Source organism: Lissotriton vulgaris, chromosome 3_1 (assembly GCF_964263255.1).
Source record: "Lissotriton vulgaris chromosome 3_1, aLisVul1.2, whole genome shotgun sequence".
NCBI lineage: Eukaryota > Metazoa > Chordata > Amphibia > Caudata > Salamandridae > Lissotriton > Lissotriton vulgaris.
This window is the reverse complement of record NC_141689.1, coordinates 320,609,214-320,625,741: the sequence shown is the minus strand read 5'-3', so window position 1 is coordinate 320,625,741 and position 16,528 is coordinate 320,609,214. Positions and strand designations below refer to the sequence as shown.

The 16,528-nt window shown below is 45.9% G+C and overlaps 1 pseudogene; it reads left to right on the top strand.

The window, feature by feature from the left end:
* The first annotated feature begins 14,564 nt into the window (after positions 1 to 14,564).
* LOC147726393 (prolactin receptor-like) overlaps positions 14,565 to 16,528 on the top strand; it is a 121,011-nt pseudogene continuing 119,047 nt past the window's right edge.

The following is a 16,528-nucleotide window of genomic DNA, read 5'->3' as shown; positions in this document are numbered from 1 at the left end:
TCTGCCATCTCCACACTGCGACTCCATCTTCCCTATCTGTGTGCTAGCGAATCGAACAGAAGACTTTAATTTTGGCTTTTCGGAGTTCAAAAAATCGCTTCAGAATTCACAACTCGAGTGAGGCAGTACTGAGCTGGCTGAGGGAGTTACAGGAAATAAGTGGTGTATGGCTCAAGTAATGGGTAGGCACAGTGCTTTAAATGGGAAAAAATAAGTGCAGGTACTCATCATTTTAGGCAGCAAATGGGGGCGGGACAATTGTGGGCGGGACTAGAGGCGGAGCTTGTAGGCAGTCATTTAATTAGAGCCACATTTTCTTGGTGCCAATTTTAGGGTGACCAACTGGCATTGGTGCAAATTCAGGACGGTGAGTGTAAAAATTCAGGACAAAGGGTCAAAATTCAGGACACAAATTCAGGACAGGAGGTCAAAATTCAGGACAAAACTTCAGGACAATAGGTATGTTTTACAGACACATCAGAGGTCGCGCAATAGTATATAAGTAAGCCCAGCCATTTCCAAACATATTCAACCGTTTGCAAACCTTTCCATCATGTATCCTTCCATCTATCATTTCACTCATCCATCCCTTCATCCATCCCCTCATCCATCCTTTCACTCATCTCCATTATCCATCCATCCACCATTTCACCCTATCCATCTGTACACTTATCCATCCACTCTTTATCCCATCCATCCATTAACTCATCCATTCAGCCATTTACCCTTTCACCAATCCAGCCATCCTTTCACTTACTAATCCTTCCACCCATCCACTATTTTAGTCATCCATCCATCCTCCCTTTCTCTCTCCATCGACCCTTTCACTTAGCCATCCTTCCTTCCATCCATCCACCCACCCATCCATCCATCCATCTACTCATCCACTCATGAATCCATCGATTGATCCTATCACTCATCCATCTATCATTTCACTCCTTCACACATCTATTCATCCTTTTGTTCATCTACCCTCTTTCACTCACTCATCCATCCTTACATCCACCCTTTCACTCATACGTCCATTCATTCACCCTTGCACTTATCAATCCATCCATCATTTCACTCATCCACCTACCCACCCATCATCCACCCAACCATCCACTCACCCACCATCCACCCACCCACTGATCCATCCTTTCACCCACCCACCATCCAATCCACTGATCCATCCTTTCACCCACCCACCATCCAATCCACTGATCCATCCTTTCACCCACTCAACCATCCATCCTTTCACCCACCCACTCATCCATCCATCCTTTCACCCACCCACTCATCATCCATCCATCCTTTAACCCACCCACTCATCATCCATCCATCCTTTCACCCACCGACTCTCCATCCATCCATCCTTTCAGCCACCCATCATCCATCCATCCATCCATCCATCCATCCATCCATCCATCCGTCCTTCCCCTCATCATCCATCCTTCTCCTCATCATCCATCCATCCTTTTGCCTCATCATCCATCCATCCATCCTTCTACCCACCCATCATCCATCCATCCATCCTTCCCCTCATCATCCATCCATCCTTTTACCCACCCCCTCATCATCCATCCATTCCCTAATCATCCATCCATCCATCCTTTCACGCACCCCCTCATCATCCATCCACCCTTCCCCTCATCATCCATCCATCCACCCTTCCCGTCATCATCCATCCTTTCACCCACCCCCTCATCATCCATCCATCCATCCCCTCATCATCCATCCATCCATCCTTCCTCCCCCTCATCATCCATCCTTCCCCTCATCATCCATCCATCCATCCTTTCACCCACCCATCCATCCATCCTTCCCCTCTATCCATCCCCTCTATCCATCCATCCATCCCCTCGTCCATCCATCCATCCCCTCATCCATCCATCCATCCATCCATCCCCTCACCTATCCATCCTTCCCCTCATCCATCAATCCCCTCATCCATCCATCCTTCCCCTCACCCATCCATCCTTCCCCTCATCCATCCATCCTTCCCCTCATCCATCCATCCTTCCCCTCATCCATCCATCCTTCCCCTCATCCATCTTTCCTTTCATCCATCATCCATCCTTCCCCTCACCCATCCATCCATCCCATCCATTTATCCTTCCCTTCATCCATCCATCCATCCATCTCCTGATCCATCCATCCTTCCCCTCCATCCATCCACTCCATCCATCCATCCATCCTTCCCCTCATCCATCCATCCTTCCCCTCCATCCATCCATCCTTCCCCTCCTTCCATCCATCCATCCATCCTTCTCCTCATCCATCATCCTTCCCCTCATCCATCTTTCCCTCATCCATCATCCAACTACCCTTCCACCCATACATCCAGCTATTTACATTTTCTCTCCATCCTTCCCCTCACTCATCAATCCATCCATCCTCTCTCATTATCCATTTATTTAATCTTTCATTCATCCATTCACCCTTTTACTAATTCATCCAGCCATTCACCCATCCCTACTCTTACTTACTCGCCGACCTTTCCATATTAATTTTGAGCTGAGCCCTTTTGAGAAGAGGCCCCTCAAGAACTTCACCCTCGCTGCAGGGGCCGTTCCAGGACTGGGACAGAAGCCACCCAGGGAGGAGACAGGATCCACCATAGGGGGGACAAGAGCCATCACAGGTGGGGGTGGACTGGAGCCACAACATGGGGGGACAGGAGCCATCCCAGGCGTGGGGTGGACTGGAGCCACAACATGGGGGACAGGAGCCATCACAGGTGGGGGTGGACTGGAGCCACAACATGGGGGGGCAGGAGCCATCACTGAGGGGAGGGCAGGAGCCAACACAGGAGAGGAAACACAGGGGTGGGCATGCAGTATTCTAGTATCATCTTGGGCTCCTCTCCTGCACAATACAACGAGAAGACAGGCTCTCTGTCCAAAATGCCATCCCCCACTGTGATGCACAGTACTTACAGGATATACTCTAAGAGAACTGATTGAACTGATTGTCCTCCATACTTTGTTAATCAGTGTGGGTGCGATTGTGCCATTTCTTTATTTTCTTACATTATAGACTGCATGTTTGAAGAACCGAGGTTTGCTTACAATTTAGTGACAGTAATTAAGCTCTGTGAAGAGAACCACGTGCTGCCTCGGTGTAATCTGGGGTGTAATCTGGCCGAGTCTCGGATGTTTAGGGCCCTGGGTAGAAATGGAATGTGTGAGCCCCCCTCTAAATAGCAGAGACATGACCCATTCAGGGCTGTTTGCATGTGAATAGATGTCGCTGCTCCTGAAGCTGCAGCCCGCCCTCTGTCACCTTCAAGCACCTCTTAACAGGTCATCAAGGGCTGGAGGTGTGAGGGTAGCCATCCCGCTGCGCCTCTCCAATGCTGCTGGGTATCTGAGGAGCTTTGGTGCAGCATCGGAGTGAAGAAGGGAGGTGGGTGCAAGCTGTGCCGGCTTTAGGGTGGAGCAACCGGTGCCCTGATAAAATGACGGACAAATGGCATCCGTTAAAGATTCCTTCACGGACAACGGACAGACGGCCGAAATTACGGACTGTCCGTGAAATTTACGGACGGTTGGTCACCCTTGTGCTTGATAATATAGACTAACTGTAGAGTATTTGTTTTTGTCCTCCAATGTGCAAACCGACACATGTATTATTTTGATAATTTGATACCAGAGCAGATTGTCTGTGAGCCTATTGACATATGAAACATAAAAGTCATTAATTTTCTCATTGCGGACAACAACAGCTATTGTAGGCAATTTGACTAAGAAACATTAAATAACGATAGGCCTATTCCTTTTGGCCTCCATTCTTTAGGGTACACCTTGCACTGTGCATCTTTACATACTTTTCCTGTCTGTTGCCTCCTCCACTTTTCACACAGTAAACATCAGAACGGAAGTCAAAGAACTAACCCAAAGGAAAGGGAACATTCTCAATCCGCCTGCGCTCCTATGCATGGGGGATCTTTATCTTATGTTCTGCGGGGCCTCTGTCTCTTACCTTCTTTTTAGCAAACCAAGTAGTATGGACTCCTGCTGCCTCTGGTTCACACACACACGGCTGGACTCCATTAGCAGGTTGTGAGCTCGTCTACCCAAACTAAACACATTGCTGCACAAACACGCACCTATCACATTAAAAAATACACACATTCACAACCACTCACACACAATTTGATTAAGATCATTAGTGAAAGGTAGACAAACATGAGGTGATGTTGCAGATTAACCTCACAACTGGAAAATCAGCTTTCCCTCTGAAACTAAAGTCTGTCTAAATTACTCCATCCCAAAGTTCTGTTCGGGAAATGTGTAGTGGATTTCTTGCTTTAGTGCACTCTGCCACTTGAAAAGTCAATGGAATAAGTGGAGCGGGCATGTCACTTAACTAGATTAATACTTCAATTTGGATGACTTCCTAAAACTTGCCAAATGGACACAGGTCGGCTGGGACGGGTAGAGCCAGTAGTGTTCATGCTGATGGGCTATCTGCCCTACAGTCTACTGCCCAGCTGAATGATAATCAGCCAATGTATGATAGCTGGTGGGTGATACACTGCCCCCACCCTTCCCAACCTCTCCCTCCGCTTCAGCTGCCAGCAGACTGCAGTTGCGAGGTGCAGTCTAATCTCGGGTGTCACAGCTGTAAATTAAATAGATTTAATTTTCCCTATAACATTGTAGGGGGATAGACCCAGCATCTCACACACCTACAGCATGACCGACTGGGCAGGGTCTGATTGGACCCTGCACTTTCATTCACAGATGGCCACAGGGAATCGAAAACCCCAAACAGCCCTTAATTGATGCAAATGAGCCGCTGCAGGATTGTTCAGTAGCGGCTCTATTCAGAGGTGTACACTGGCACTCCATCCATTCTGCCTTCTCTTTTTCGGCAGCACTTGAGCGGAGCACTTTCTGTGCAGCTCAACTGTCTCCCGTGCCATCATGCCTGCCCTGTCTGACTACCTGTCTTTCCCCTAAGAGTACTGGTACTCTCCTTGGCAAAGGAAAGTTCCGGTACTCAAAGGGAGAAAATTAAAAGGTGCTGGTACTCAGTACTGGTGAGTACCGGCCCATTTAAAGGGATGTACCATGTTACAACGCATACTATTACAACTACCTACCGTTACAACGGGACCGTTACAACGCATACCATTACAACGCATAGCGCTTTGAGGTGCTGGATAGTGGTAAGTATAATTTACTATTCTAACTCCAGTCCCCGTGGACCCTAGGGAAGGTGTTGGATAGTAAATTATACTTCTTCCCTATCCTAGAGCGCCCCCCAGCGCAATGCGTTGTAATGGTATGCGTTGTAAAAGTCGCGTTGTAATGGTAGTGCGGAGTAAAAGATGCGTTGTAACGGGTGTATACCCATTTAAAGCACTGGGTAGGCACTTTTGGGCTACACGGAAGACTGGGCTTACTATAGAAGAAAAGCGACAGTGTTATCCACTACCATCACCCGTGACTACAAGCAGGACCCAATGTTAGCCACATATACCAGGCGGGACCCACAGCTTCTGTTACCGCTCTCCCTCCGCTGCAGCACCTTCACCACCTTCGTTGCTGCCGCCGAGTGGGGGAGAGCGAGGGGGCCTCTGAACTTCAAATCCCAAGAGCCCCTGCGACCGGAAGTCGCACAACAGGAGATTGCGCCATGCGGCGCATTTAAATCGCGCACTAATCCCGGTGGAGCGGGAATCCACTACCAGCACCCGTGACTACAAGCAGGACCCAGTGTTAGACACATATACCAGGCGGGACCCGCAGCTTCTGTTACCGCTCTCCCTCCGCTGCAGCACCTTCACCACCTTCGTTGCTGCCGCCGAGTGGGGGAGAGCGAGGGGGCCTCTGAACTTCAAATCCCAAGAGCCCCTGCGACTGGAAGTCGCACAACAGGAGATTGCGCCAGGCGGCGCATCTAAATCGCGCACTAATCCCGGTGGAGCGGGGATCCACTACCAGCACCCGTGACTACAAGCAGGACCCAGTGTTAGCCACATTTACCAGGCGGGACCCGCAGCTTCTGTTACCACTCTCCCTCCGCTGCAGCACCTTCACCACCTTCGTTGCTGCCGCCGAGTGGGGGAGAGTGAGGGGGCCTCTGAACTCCAAATCCCAAGAGCCCCTGCGACCGGAAGTCTCACAACAGGAGATTGCGCTAGGCGGCTCATTTAAATCGCGCACTAATCCCCGCGTCGCGGTACGCCGGGCAAAGCCCAGGCAAAGGGCGGGCCCTCTACGGTCCTCCAAGGCCGGATAAGGCTGGGCTGGGCCTCCCCACTAATCTCAGGATTGAGGCTACAAGACCCGGCACTCACAAAGGTACTGTCTTCCAATCCCTATACCCTGTTTTCTCCTCTCAATACTCACTCTGTGGCCTTGGCAGCGACCGCTAATGCTTAGGGGGTTACCAGTCAACAGCCAAAGAGGTATAGACTGTCCAAGTATGAGGAAAGGGGCCAAGACGAGCAGGATGCCCACTTTAAGGTCCAATACAAGGCTGATACACCACAGCCATTACCATCTCTAACTGCAATTGACAAGATGCTGCAGCAAACTATAGGGGCAGTGGCATCCGCTATTGTTAATACCGAAAGACGGCTTTCAATAGCACCAACAATAGCGATCCAGGACTCAGAGGATGGCCCCGTGGTGGTAATACCAGACGAACCGGACACTAGCTTTTCTTTAACCTCCTCATTCGTAGAGTCACCGTGCACACAGGCAGTTATAAATACAGCTAGAGACCCACAGATACATCACCCAGACGTGTCCCCCTCCCCTAATCTAGAAAAGTCGAACCCAGGCAATTCCACTATGAGAAGGTGGAAAGATACCCGCGGAAACAAGCCCCAAAAAAATGTGGGTGTCCACCATAAAATTAATCACAACTTGGTGACACCAATAGCAAACACTGCGTATGGCATACCCTGTTGGATAGCTAACATGGTAGCAGATCTCAAGGCTGGCTTGGAAGAGTCTATCATTACCCACATCAAACCTCTGATATCAAAAATTGATAGACTCACTTCGCTAATAAATAGCAAAGGGACTGGATCAGCTAAGCCAGTGACCAACCCAGCCCCAGAGGCCCAGACAACGGGAAGATCGAACACATTAACTACCACACATATTGTTAAGGCAGCCCAAGATACTAATCCACCCAAACAAAAGAATAGCGCAGTACCTCAAGTAATTAATTATCACCCCTAAGCCAAAAGTTGCCCCACAATCCTGCCCTAGTGCTAACACTTTGCAGTCACAAGTAAGTCAAGGACAAGGAAAGAACAGTCTGATCGTATGCAAAGACACTACAGGCACTACCCAGGAGAAGAGTACCATCCCAGCAAAGAATAGCCTCCCCAAAAAACCAGAAGTGAAAAAAGGCCCAATACGCTTCCACACAATTAATTTACCACCGCAGGCACTACCTTATGTAGGAGTTTTAACAGGGGTTCCCCCACTTAAGGAAGGCAAAAAAGAAAATGACACAGAGTTAAAAAATAAATGCATACAATGGCTAAGAATAAATAGACCCTTACCGCCTCACATTTCTGGGGAAATACTCTCTGTGAGAAGAGGGGAATGTATAGGGAAGGGAATAAAAACCATATCTGGAGACAATATAGCTATAAATTTTAGGGACACCTCAGCAGTGAACCATATTTGTAACGTCCCAATGCATGGTTCAACCTCCAACATCTATCCATTACACCTATCATATTTTTATCCCTCAGTACCACTGAGACCAATACATATAAACAGGGCTCAGATGAGTAGAGCCCCACATTTTGGGCTGCAAAACAGGCGGGAACAGTGGCAAGCACCGTGGCAGGCTCTCTCCTCATACGATCCAGCCATTGCAATGCATGCACATTTGAACAAGTTCTGTGCACTGGATGAGGTGGATTGACTCGCCCAGGATCAAACAAGTCCATCTCAACCCGTTAGTGGTCCCTCAGAGAAAGGACACCCACAATCAGGGAGCACCACACTTACTGTAGTAGTAGAGACTAGTAGCAATAGGGGTCTCTCCTCAAACTCTTTAGCAACTGAACGGGTAGACATAAAGGGGAAAGAAATACGGGCAGAGCCAAATGAAGGTAAAATTCAGACCATAACTGATAGCCCGACAATACCGGGGAAGGCTAGGGGAGGGTGCAAACAGGCCTGGCAATCAGGATGGATTGAGAGTTATATCTTGGAATATAGCTGGGGTGGCGGCCAAATTTAAATGTAAGGAATGGAGGGACTACATAAATAGATTTCAAATTATTTGTCTGCAGGAGACCTGGGCAGTCGAGCCTGGCCAATACATACTGGATGGGTTTAAATGTTTTGCGGTCCCAGCTGTAAGGGCGGCATCAGGGAGAGCAATTGGTGGATTGCTTATTTATGTGGATCTCCGCATACAAGGGGCATGGTCCAATTTAAAATGGGAATCCGTGAATATGCAGGCGTTAGGCTTCCGCAATAAGGGGCTAAACATTATGGTGATAAATTGGTACAATGCCATTGGAACAAACACCAGTACCAATACCATCAAAGAACTGGATGGTCATCTACAGGCACAGCTAGTATCCAACAAGTCTGCCAGGAACCCATATGTCATCCTTGCAGGAGACTTCAATTGTCATCTGAGCGAGAGATTAAGACGAATTAACAAAGAATGGTCAAGATGCACAGTAGCAAGCGGTTCACACTCTGTAGAAGGGCTGGAAATAGATAACCTTATTAACAAGCACAATCTGACACATGTAATGGACCTAATAAAGGTAGATAGTGCTGGGGAACCCAATCTAACATTTAAAGGTAGAGGTTGTCATTCCTACATAGATTTCATCATGGTCTCCCCTACACTCAGAAACTGGATCGGCCACTTCAATATTGAACTCAGCCCCTTTAGTGACCACAACCCCTTGGTTGTGGACCTAACATGTCTCAACTTTGAAAAATCAGAGGGCAGATCTGGCACCATAGAAAAGGCCACAGACCAAGGGAGGAGATTAAGGTGGGTCAAGATAAATGGAGAGGAATTCTACCGCAACCTTGTGATAAAAGGCCAAAAACAAATAAATGTTTGCCTCGATGAAGGCAAGGTAGGAGAAAGTGTGATCAGGGCATTTGAAGAAATAGCCTGCCTTGTGGACGGACTATTAAAGTCAGCAAAAGGACCAAAAACAACCCAGACCCCACAATGGTTCGACCACGACTGCACTAAGGCACTTAAAGATCTAAAAAATGCCTCAGCCAATGACCAAGGGATAATGCTAAAATAGCTTGTTGTAGATCTAATTACAAAAAAACCCTGAAATCTCGCAAATTAACTCTGCAAACCCAGGTATGGGAGGATCTAAGGGAGGCAGCAGTGAGGGGAGACATGGCTGCATTTTGGAAAGTCATCAATGATCCATGTTTTAGAGACTCGAGCGGGCCACAGGTGGTGAATACAATACTACCCGAACAATGGTATACCCATTACCAAAGCCTCTATAGTCACACGGGAGTGCCACAGCAGGAGGAGGGAGTAAGTCCATCAGTACCCGTTAGCTTAGACTTCTCCCTGACAGAAGTGAAACTTGCAATCTCAGGGCTATCAAAAAACAAAGCGCCAGGCCCTGACGGTATACCACCGGACCTCTACTTGAGTAATACCGATCTGTGGGCCCCCATTCTCACGAGGGTCTTGAATGAGGCAGTAGTGGCAGGACTGCCTCGTTCCTGGTCCACGGCAACCATCGTGCCTATCTACAAAAAGGGGAATCGGGATGACCCACAATGTTACCGTCCCATATCATTAATCGACGTGACGGCCAAGGTCCTGGGGCGTGTCATCCTAAGCCGCTTACAATCTTGGGCAGAGGACAATGACATACTATCTGACACGCAGAGAAGGGAGATCAACAACAGACCAATGTCTAAATTTATACCTTCTGACGGCAAAGTACACCATTGCCAGCAAAGGGGTTATCCACATGGGGTTCATGGACCTCTCGGCGGCCTTTGATCGCATCAATAGACAAAAACTATGGGCCTTGATGACAAATCTAGGGGTGGATCAAGGGCTAGTTGACACATTAAAAGCCCTACATTGGGAGACTACTGCCTCAGTGAGATACACGCAAGAAGGAATGAAGACAGAGCCATTCTCCTGCACCAGCGGGGTGCGCCAGTGCTGTATACTAGCCCCATTCCTATTCTCACTATACATCAACAATCTGGACAAAGAGTTAATGAAGTTGGGCATGGACTCCCCCCAAATAGGTCAGCGCCCGGTGCCAGTCCTCTTATATGCGGAGGACGCCGTGTTGTTGGCCCGCACCTTACTGGGACTCCAAAAACGGATTGATGGCTTTGTCAACTTCATGAACTCGCTTGACCTTGCAGCAAACTTGGAAAAATCGTACGTAATGTCAATAGGCAAAAGCACTAAAAGGGACTTTGTACACAGGATAGGATCCCACAGGTTGGGAAGGGTGAAGTCTTTTTCCTACCTAGGAGTCCTTTTTGACGAGAAATTGGAATTCAAGGGTCTCATCGAAAAACATGCAGCTAAACTGGTGGCATTAATGAGTGCCATAATGGCATACGGGAGGAGACTTGGCAGATGGTCGCCGGAGCAGATACTTAACCTGTATCGATCAATTGTTTGTTCCAAAGTATCCTACGGTGCTGAAGTATGGGGTTTTAAGATCAACCAGGTGTGCCAGATCCAAAAAGAGGAAAATACGTTCTTCAAAAGGTTATTAACCCCTTCCATGCTGCTGACGGAACGGTTCCGTCATGCACTACGGGTGAGCTGTGCGGATGACGGAACCGTTCCGTCATGACTCCGCCCGCGCAAGGCGGAGTCAGCATGGGCGGGGAAAACCGCCCGCACGGAAGGGGTTAAAGGTTCCCCAGAGCACCCCCTCGATATCACACACAATGAACTGGGGGAATCATACATAGAAGATAGAATAATGATTAGACCACTCCTGGCTTGGAACAAAATTTGGATCAACCCAGAGGCTAATTTTAACCGACAAATTATTAAAGACTGCATGAGCCAGGACAGAGGGGGACAGATCCCGTGGTTAAAGTATGTAAAAGACTCTTTGGAATCAATTGGCTGCAAGAATTCCTTTTTGGACCCTGAGTCCATGACTAACCAGAATAAGACTCAGGTTAAAAAACTTTTTTCTGACTGGACGTCCTCGAAAAGGGCCCTTAAGGAAAAGGGGAAATCGTCTGTCACGGCGCATTGCCTGCTGAAAAAATCATGCAGAATGGAACCATACCTGGCAGTGATGCATAATGCACAGGAAAGATTTTACATGACTCGCTTCAGACTAAATCTCCTACACCACCTACTCGCCGTCCCCTTGGGTTTTACAAGATCAGTGGAGTTGAAGGGTACCTGCGGCTGGGACACTCGGTCTCCGCAGGATACCCTTCATTTTATTTTATTATGCCCCTTTTATTCAGTCCCTAGGCGTAAGTTTTTGGTAGGGATTCTGAAGAAAAAGAAGCTGGGACAGGCGAAAGCAGCTTTACTTTTTTTGCAAGAAGCTTCAGATCCTCACACCCTGTCATGTATAATAAGCTTCATCAAGATGGCAATGAGACTAAGAAACACACGAGAAGCAGTGAATCTTAATAACCTGTAAACCTAGCCCCAGACTCTAGTAAACCCCATTAACGAATGTGTCGCCCCATTTTAGGATATTTTATCTCCTTTTTAAAATTGTCTTTTTTAAATAATGTTTTTAAAGAATGTATGTTTATCTTTTATGCTCCTTTATGGTATCTTTTGAAGTGCCCAATAAAGGTATTTGATGATGGTGACTGGGCTTACTCATCTGGGCTAATGAAAGCAACCACTGGACTAGCACTTCGTGGGAAGTTTTGTAACGGACTGCGAACGCAGTACGATCTGGTGGCTGGCCGAGCTCTCTTGTAAGTTCCATGTCACCACATACATGTGGCCACTGTCCCAGTTCACTTCTCAAGAGGGTTAAAAAAAGAGTCTCTGTAAATCAAAAGTGAAAGTGCTTGCAAAGCGGGAACACGTCATTCTCTTGTGCTTTAGAAACTTCAATAGTGCATGAATATACATATTTCCGATGTCATTCATAAAAATATTGAAAATGGGCAATGATTAAACATTATTTTTTATGTTTTTGCTGCACTGTTTCTAGCGTGTCAGGACAGGGGTTTCCAATGAGGTAAAACAAGCCCATTCTAAATATACCGCTCCATCTTGTTAATCAGAAGGGAGGAGGCAGCTACAGCTCGAGAGGGAGCGAAGAGCAGCGGTTTAGAACAAGCAACCCAGCAGGAGTCATGTGGGGGAGGGAGCAGAAAACAAGCCTTTGTGGCACTCAAACTTTAGCTGGAAACATCGTAAGCTAAAGTGCGGGTGCTGCGATTGCTTAAAAAGTTAAGAAATAGAAAAACATTTTTTTCTATTTCTTTACTTTTTAAGCAATCAGGGCACCCGCGATTTAGCTTACGATGTTTACAGCTAAAGCTCGAGTACCACCATTGTAATAGTAAGCACATGAAAAATAATTAATTGCTTGCATTCCAAGCTGGCCTGGTAGCTGGCTTCGAGAAGACTGGAACTGGGAGAGTGATTGCTGCAACAAAATGTAAGCAGCTATGACTGAGCACCGACAGTGTAACACAAGGTAGAAAACATAATAAAATAGTCCCCCAAGAGAAGATCAACAGAACAAAGCGTAATTATATTGTACTAAGTCCCTGCTCCCTGTAGGAAAAAGGAGGGACAAAGAGGCAGGACTGACCACTAGTAAGCAAATATTTTTAAAGGACATTGAAACAAACAAATGAGAAGCTAGTGATGGAGCGGACTTTCCGAATAAATTCTGAATTAAAGTACGCAATAATGAAACTTCCATAATTTTAATTTACTAATGAGTGTTGCATGTTTTGCACGTTTTTGTACTAACACAACCTAGAATAATGTGCACCTACACGAACACGCGGGTTTAATCATTTGTGCTCTTGTCATGTTTGTCATTCTGCTCTAAATAATACATTTACTTTGTCTTTCATTTTGTTGTACATTAACTGCGGCTGTTTCAAATAATAGCATGTGCATTCTTTAAAATTTGCTTTTGTTTATGTCATGTCATCTCATGTGTTTGTGTTATGTTTATCTTTTGTAAGCAAAGCTAGGTAACATAGACCAATGAGTTAATATTAGTAAAGGGGGTGGGTAACAGAAGAATTATCATTTCTTGAATTAATTGTTGTCTTGTGTTTCCTTGCATACTAGACTCATGCTGAAAGAGCCCTGTGGCCTATTTCTAAAATGGATGTCCGAAGTCCTGTCAGAGTTGGGCCTTGCACAGCAACGTTTGAAAGTGCAAATATTTTCAACAATAATTCTTTGAAAGTGGCTCGTAAAACAAGGCTGTGTGGAAAGTTGTGAAAGGACATTTGATTCAGTTTTAATGGTCAAGGACAGGATGTTCAGCGGCGGAAAAGCTTGGACGGAGGAAGTAATAGTTGATTTTGCCTAATGTTGCTATTCACTGGAAGCCTGTGACACTCATAGACGATGAACAATGCCGCTCTTGAAGAAACGTGACTTTTGCTATGCGAAAGTCGAATGACTTCATCGGATGATGTCCCCTAGACCAATCGTGTTTTGTCTTGCTCGAATACATGTATTCTTTTAGTTAGTTTTAGATAGGAAAAAGGTATAAAAATTGCCCCCTTCGAAAGAGTACTGCTGGCTCGTTCCTGTGCTCCAGAAATGCTGTCGGACTTTCGTTTCACGTAAGATCCATTGAGACTTTACTTTTTCCCTTTAGGTTTCCTTTAAGCTAAGTTAGGGAAATAGGGTTTAGGGAGTTTTCCTAAATGTTTGAGCATTTTTCATGCTGATTTAGATTCGGACTGCCAGTCAAATGTGCCTTTCTAATAAATAATTTTGTTTAATAAAACTTGCCAATAAAAGAGTTTACGCTTTAAAATGCATTCTGCTTTATAATAAAGTTAATAAAATAGATTTTGAAATGACAAGCTGGTCTTGTTTGTTTCCTTGAGTTACCATTAGTTAATCCATTGCCTATAATACTGACTTAATTAAATGTATTATAAAGTGTTTTGATTAATTAGGTCATATGATTCAGTTGGTCAATTGATGTCTCAGTCAAATATGGGCCTAGGGTTAGATTTATAAATTATGGTGAGTATTGTGGTGTAGAGATGTACATATGAGACAGAATTTCTCTTGACCCGCTGGATCACTAGGAATGGCATTTGGCCCACAGAGATATATGTATACAAAAGTATACAAGAGGTCATACGCCTACGCTTGCCCAAAAAAACCTTTCAGCGACAGAGCAGCATTGGAGAAAAGCAAGAGCTGATCACGTGTGGCATGCACTTCATTACCTTTACATTGGTGACCCCTAGTGGTTAAAGTACGTATTTGTATTGTTTTATCAGCTTGTTGCACCATTGCAAACTGTCGAAATGTATTTTTAAATGTTATATATAACTTGAGTGAGGTTTTTCTTCCTTTCCAGTGAGCAAGTGATCCTGCGATTCCCATTGCAGCAGAAATAAGCTATCAACATGCAACAAAACCTGAAAATAACTGCCTCAGCCATCTCATTTATTTTATTGCTTTTAATAAACACAGATTTGATGAGCGGTGAGTAATGGTCCCAGTATTTTTAAAGCATTCTGTAAAAAGTGAATAATTTGAGCACCAAACTGAAGATCGACATCCACAATCCGTTGGTCTGTTAAATGACGTAATAACAGTTTTATAAGTGCAGTCTTATGTTTTATGTCTCAGACTACTTGAAATTCCTCATTGTTTTGCTGAAGTTTGGCAGAGACCTTTAGTTAGTCACTATGACCTAAAATAATTTTTTTAAAAACAATTCCACCTATGAGACATTAATTATAATTTCCAGTGGCGGCTCCTCCGCTAAGGCAGAGGAGCGTCGCCCCTAAAACAAAGGAAAAATAAAATGATAATAACATGAAGTGATTATCATTTTCTTCTTCACTGCTGCGGCAGCATGAGGGCAAGGTGGGGCTGCTCTGCTGACAGAGCAGGGGAGTAGTGGTGGGCACACTAAAGTGCGCACTTTAGCATGTTCTCCATGCTGGCTGCATTACAGCCTGCATGGAGAACATGCCTAGGCCCCAGTCCCAGACTGAGCACCAAACGAATTGTGATTGGCTCAATTGAGCCAGGCTGCTTCCTGTTCGGCGGAGGAGAGATGACGTGGGACAAAGTGGCAAGGAGGAAAGTGAATTTTTTCTTTTGTTTGCAATTATACCTCCTTCCCCACTCACCACCCCACCCCCTCCCCTCCATCGCACCACTCCAGATTCGTGCTGGCCGCCACTGACAATAACTGAAATGTAGGATGCGAAACTTCTTGTGGTACAAAAGATTTTTAGAAGAGCAAACCTCTCTCATAGAATAGAATAGAATAGAATAGAATAGAATAGAATAGAATAGAATAGAAGTAGCATTTATAAAGCGCCTGGCTACCCATGTGCATCCCAGCGCTAAGGACTGCAAGAAGCTTCTGAGAGTTATCTGGGAAAAAGCCAGGTTTTCAACAGCTTGGGAAAGTTCAGATGGTTAGTTTCCTTTCACAGCTGAAGCAGGAGGGAGTTCCAAAGCTTGGTGGCAATGTAGGGAAAAAGCTGACCTCCGCTTCTGGCTCTTTTGATCCTTGGTACACAAGCCAAGTGCAATTCATCCAATCGTAAAGTCCTGTTGGCTTGATATAATTTGGCTAGGGGGGAGATGATCTTAGGTCCATTTCCTCTAAGCAATTTGTGAATAATACAAAGCGCTTTGAAGTGGACTCACTCCCGAATGGGCAACCAATGCAGGGCTTTCAATGCAGGTTTGGCTGACTGTCGGTAGGGAATTCCCATAAGAGTTCTTGCCGCACAATTCTGAATCATTTGAAGTTTAGAGAGCACCACCTCTGGGGCCCCCAGGTAAAGTACATTACTAAAGTCCAGGCGTGATGGAATAAGCGCCTGGACTACACGTTATTTAGCTTGAAAAGGAAGTGAAGGAATTACTTTACAAAGCATTCTAAGCATCCTGACGCAAGCGGCAACGACCTTTCTGGTTTGTCTGAGTACAGCCAGAACCCCAAGCTTTTTATATATGGTTTGGGGATGGGTGCCAAACCCATTGCAGTTGGCTACATCTCAATTAGTTTAAATAGTGACAGATTACCAAGGAGCATAAGCTCTGTGTTGTCTCCATTTAGCTTCAAATAGGAATGGTTAATCCATTTAGCCACTTCTTCAAGACAAGTGTTACGGCTGATAGAGGATGTATCAGGATGGTTAGGTGAGACCACTAGCTGAGTATCATCAGCGTATGTTACGATGTTCACTCCATAAGGTTGTATGATCTCTGCCAGTGGAGCCATATAGGCATTAAAAAGTGTTGGGCTTAATGAAGAGCCCAGTGTGACTCCACATACAAGGCGCCAGGGCTTGGAAAAGGCTTCACCCTCAAATACCTGGAAGGATCACCCCTCCAAGAAAGA